The following is a 6000-nucleotide window of genomic DNA, read 5'->3' on the forward strand; positions in this document are numbered from 1 at the left end:
TGATGCCAAATCATGTACACAACTCAAATGAAGTATGCAATGATGCTCAAAGCTTGAGGCAAGTAAGGGCACTTGTATTACGAGTATGCAAAATATGAAGCATGTGACCAAGGCTACCCAAAATAGTCCTAGAACATGTTAAAATGAGTCTAAAACATGCATGGAAGTAGGCCAAAACATGCTAGGATGAAGGGCATAAGGCATGATTCATACAAGGCAAATAAGGCGGATTACACTACACCTATTAAGACCAAGCACGGAATGACTTAAGCAATAAAAATTAGAGTTATATCATGGCAAAATAATCCCAAATAAACACTGAAGTGAGAGCTCTCAAGCTATGGCATGAAGGCATACGCAATGATTCATGTTAAGGCATAAAGGGAAAAACCCTCCAACGCATTGAATGAGTGATAAATGCAAGTGCATGGCCATGAAACATGGGCTGAAATCACATAACAAGTGATGCCAAATCATTCAAATAAGCCAAGTAGAGCATGCTAGTGGACTTGGTGTACAAAGCTAACAAGCTAGATTGAACTAGAGCTATACAAAGCAAGTCATGCATGGCCAAAACAACCAAAATCAGACCTTAAACATGGTAAAACATGAACAAAATCTTCTTTAAGTCAAGCCAAAAGCATGCTAAAAAGACATGTCAAAGCATGAAGCATGTTAGGCTATTTCATGAAAATGCACTACAAGTGCAAGGAGCATGTAAAGGCTAGCCAAACCAAACTAAACCAAAACAGAGTCATGACATGGCAAAATGTCACCAAAAACATGCTGAAATGGAAAGAAAACAAGCTAGAATGACATGCTACTTCATAAAGCATACAAAGCTAGTTTGTGTGATTTACACTACAAGTGTATTAACCATGCATGGAGTGACCAAAGCAAGTAAAAATAGTGGTATGCCACAGCAAAATAACCACAAATACATGCTAAGAACAAGCCAACACAAGCTTAGTAAAGGTGCTCAAACATGAGGCATATTAAGGCATGCATTGAAGATGCAAGGAGAGGGGTTGGCCCTCTCCCTTCTTAGGACCTTAAAACACCATCCCTACCACTGAAATCCCTTTAGATTTTAGTGGTGAGAAGGCCAATACAAGGTGGTCCCGAAGCTCACAAAAAAGACTCAAAAACAAGGCCAAACAAGGCCTAAGAGGGGGTAAACAACCCCAAACACAAAAGTGATCTTAAACAAACTTTTTAAAAATGCAAAAACAGAACTTTTATCAGTTATGAAGCTTGAAACAGCATGCAAGATAGGCTAAAGCTTATGCAAGAAATGGGGATTTAAAGGTCAAAAGCTCACCCTTGAAGACCCTCTTTATAACTGTAACTCCAGTGGGTTTTTCAAGCTCAAGGCAACCCAAGAACACCAAAATCAGCCCCTAAGCACCTCAGTAGCAAAAGGATGGTGTTTAAGTGTGTGTTTGTGTGTTAAAGTAAGACAAATCTACACTTTTGAACACAAAAATGAAGAACAAGAGTGATATAGAGACAAAGCTATATGTAACTCTCTTCCCTCGGCTTTTTTGAACCTGGAGGAGGGAGGAGGAGCCTCCCTCTTATAGAAGAAGAAATCCAAAGCTTCTTGGAGAACCTGGAGGATGGCTCAAATGCTCTCTAGCTGTGCCAGTTGTCCCAAAATATCTCCAAAAAGGTACCAAAAAGTAGCCAACCACTTGAAGTGGTCGGCCGACCACTTTAAGTGGTCAACCAGAGCAAAAATTGGTCGGCCATAGGTGGGAGAGGTCAACACACTAAATGCAAGGTGGTGGGGTGGTGGTGTGGTGGTCGACCAGAAAAGGTGGTCCAAAGGCCAAAAAAGCCAGTTATCTGACGAGAAAACTAGCTGGAAAAAGGAAAAGTGGTCGGCCAGAAGAAATACTAGTCTCCCACCCATGTACCACCTTCCAAACAATGAAAGGCAGGTTTGTACCAAAAACAAACCAAAGCGGATGCAAGACGAGAAATCGGGAGGAGAAACACGCGGCCAAAAGCCTCGAAAACTAGTTGACGAGCATCAAAAGTGGTATGCAACCACAAAAGTGGTGTCCCGGACCACAGTGTTCCTCTAGGTAGAGGCAACAAGGTGTGGTTCAAAAACCACGCCAAACGGAGAATGTTAAGTGGTCCCGAAACAAGGCACATGGCCAAAGGCTTCAAAAATCGGAAACTAGTCTCCAAACGGAAAAAGTGGCCTACAACCATGAAAAGTAGTCTACAACCATAGAGAGATGGTCTACAAGACCACTCCCTCCCTCCGAGAAGGGAAAACAAGACTTGATCCGCAAACCGAGCCAAAGCACAAAGAGTTCCGAGGCCCGGAGGCAAGGCTCTCATCCAAAACTCCGAAACCTCAGAACGAGCACAACATGCACCATCACCGAGCGCTCAATTGATGACGTCTGAGTCTTAAGGTCGGTCAAAAATGGGGTGTCTACACTGAGTTTGTGTGAAAGAGGGCGGCCTTGTTTGAAGTATAGTGTTTCTAGAGGCTTACCACATGTTTTCTCCTCCAAATCGCCATAAACCTCCTAATACCGCTGAGTACACTCACTTAAAGTCTTATTCTTGTCATTTCCGATGTTGAACAGAGTGTCCAACTCCTTTGGGACTCTACTATTAAAGACAAACCGTGCAGAAATGCCTTAGAAAGTTATGCCCCGTCAAAGATTGACCGAGAGGGGAGTTTTTCATACATCGGAGCCCTTTTTCACCAAGGTTAGAGGCGAAGACCTTGTACATGAACGCGTCGTTCTGATTCTAGAGTGACATTATTTGGCGATAGTGGCTTATGTGAGTTAGAGGGTTTTACATTCAATCATAAGGATGAACTTTGGTGGATTGCACTTCTAGGGAGCTTCTACCGCCTCAATCTCAGGGTAAAGAGGGGAAGAAACTAGCCAGTCTGGAGCTCGACGCTCTCTTTGCTGCACCAAGTGATCCAAATGCTCTCTATCTCGGTCTAACCGTCATTCCACCTTTCTGTTCGATTGTTGATCATCTTTTCTGTTGTCGTTCAACTATGTGCTCAGGTCACACAGTCGTTTGTCATGACAACACGAATGAAAATGGACTTCTGAATGATGACTGACTGTCTTCTATCTCTTCTGAGGGTCTTCCTGAAAATTCTCTATTTGAAGATTATCAGTCCTGCTGCTTGTCCCCTAATTACATACCAGAATCAACCTGCTACACTCTTCACAAACAGAACTGTGGTTGGACCATTCCTTTTGTGGAGACAGATGAGTGCATCTTCTTTGCTGTGATGCCCCCCCTCCAAACTTCCTTGGCTCTGCTAGAGACACCATTTACTTTTTTTAAAAATCACAAAGCTCGATGATCTCCTAACCCATGGATTTGATGATGCAGTCACAGTGGTCCTTCTTAAAGAACAGAAGCTGAGGCAACTTAGCAGCATTGACGTGATGTCACTCCGCTTCGTTGTGGATAGGATCATCATGGTCCATAGGGTCGTCGTGTGCAGTGGGGAAGGCTAGACCCTTTTCCTTGGTTCTTTCCGTCCCTCAAGTCTTCTCTCCAAGACCAGGTTGTGGAGTATCTTCGATTTTTATCACTGAAGTTCGTCACGAAACAATTAGTGGACGATTCCCATATACGACACCAAATGAGCAAACTCAATTTCGTAATATAGAGAATGAGTGCGCTTTATGGACAAACCGCCATGCTCTGGGAAATGAAGGCTTGCACAATTAACGAACAATAAGGTTGCCCGACCGAGGTTTGGTTAGAAACCCTTTCGATGGTAAAGTCAAGCTAGAGAGAGAATAGAAAACGAGTGTATAAAGAGAGAGTAATGGAAATCAAATTCCTTGTGAAAGGAGGAGGGGTTACCTTTTATAGAGAAGACTTATCTTACTCATCAAGTTTTCCTCTTTGCCACATGGCACTCAATCATTTTGCAAGATCTCTCCTTATTGGAGGAAGGCAATGAGTCTACCATACATTTGAGTAAACCATTCAGTGATTCATGGGAGGTCATGTGCTCTTTCTTTGTCTTCTTTTTCTTCGACTTTTTCTGCTTCGAATCCTGCTCCTTTGTCTCTGACTCCTTTTTTCTTCCCTTTGCCTTTTATCTGGCTCTTCATAGACTTTATGTCAGTCGCCATTTTTCTTATTACTTTGTCATGCTCCCTTATGCGATCTTCGAGAACCTGTGGATCCATCTTCCGCCTCTGTCTATCAGCGCTTTGAGAGCGGTGTGGACTTGAGCCCTGTCTTTCTTTTGCTTCTTTCCGCGGATTCCTTCGCTGGGGATCTAATTCCGCCATGGGTGGGATAGAAGGTAAACCTTCGCGCCTCCCACCCCCTTCCGGTGTTTGCCTATCAATAGCAGATTGTGGCAAGTCTTCATTGTGCGCTATTGCTTTCAACTAGAAAGGAAAACTTGTTCAAGAGGTTTTGCTCTTCGTGAAATTCCCACAGATGGTGCCAATTGTACGAGCACGAAATAATTCTTCTCGTATGATCCTGTTGATCTAGTTTGCATTCCTCCAAACAACGTTGCTTTGCCACCTGAAAACACAAACGTGAGCTAACCGGCAGGTGTGTGCCGGAAATCCCTCTGATGCCTAAGTCAGCAACTAGACAATAGACAATAAGCTCTGTGTATTCTAGAGTAAGAATTGGGATACCTGTCCATAGATCTGGTCATGAGCTTTTATAGACTTTACTTTGGCACAATCCTAGTAGGATTCCAACTCTCCCTATGAGAATCCTCTTAGGAATCACACACCCTACTCACTACCAACCAATTGAGATGGTTTTGCACAATCCTAGTAGGACTCTACTCTCCTTAGCAGAGTCCTCCTAGGAGTCATACTCCTACTCACTACCAACCAAGTGAGATGGTTTGTACAATCCCAGTAGGACTCTAACTCTTCTTAGCAGAGTCTTACCAGGAGTCTCATCACTGCAAGCCAAGTGAGATGGCTGAACCCTTTACCTCGGTTATACATTTCTGACCGAACTGCCTTATCTCGGTCCCCTGCCATTCAGACTGTGTGATCGAAAGCCGATCTATCGAATGTCACCCTACCGAGCTATACACAGCTCGGCCCTCATTATTGATGTTACCTCGGTTTTGTCTGTTTAGACCGAGGTAACTGCAGCAGTCTCCGACCGAACTAACACGGACGAGGTCCAACTTGCGAAGCCCAAACACCTCGGTCCATAGTTCGGCCTAAATCCGAAATATGAGATGTCTTCTCGGCCTAAGACCAAGCTATACCAGCCTTTATCTCGGCCTATTGCGCGACCCAACTTCCAAAAAAGACTTTTCCTAGCTCGGCCCAATTTGTTTACAAATTACCCTCTCAATTGTACGAGCACGAAATAATTCGGCCATAGACGACGTACGGGAAAGAAATAAACCTTGTCGTATAATCCTGTTTATCAAGTCTGTGCTCCTTCGTACGACGTCGGTTTACTCCTTGAAAACACAAACGTGAGCTAGCCGGCGGGTGTGTGCCAGATACCTCTCTGATGCCTAAGTCAGCAAAATAGACAACTAGACAAAAGCTCTGTGTATTCGAGAATCAAAGTTGTGTTGCCTCTCCATAGGTGATGTTATGAGCTTTTATAGGTTCTGGGTGGCACAATCCAAGTAGGACTCTTACTCCTCTATGTAGAGTCTTCCTAGGAATCACATTCGTGAAAGATAATGCTTATCCTTCAACACCCCCCTCACTGTTTAAACCAAGTGAGATGGTTTTACCACTGTTGGATGTCAGTACGACCGAGCTAACATGACCATGCTAAAGCCACAGACTAGATCGAGCTCCAGCTAGCTTGGTTCTTCCTTTCACTGCGTGTACCTCGGTTTGACATACTCCAACTGTGTTGTTTACTTACTACCGTGCTAACCGTAGTAAATCCCCGACCAAGCTAACGATAGCTAGGTCCACCGCAAGAAGCCCAAATACCTTAGTTCTGAATACCATGACCGAGATAACTACCTTTACT

This window comes from Camellia sinensis, chromosome 2 (assembly GCF_055761805.1).
Source record: "Camellia sinensis isolate YWXY chromosome 2, ASM5576180v1, whole genome shotgun sequence".
NCBI lineage: Eukaryota > Viridiplantae > Streptophyta > Magnoliopsida > Ericales > Theaceae > Camellia > Camellia sinensis.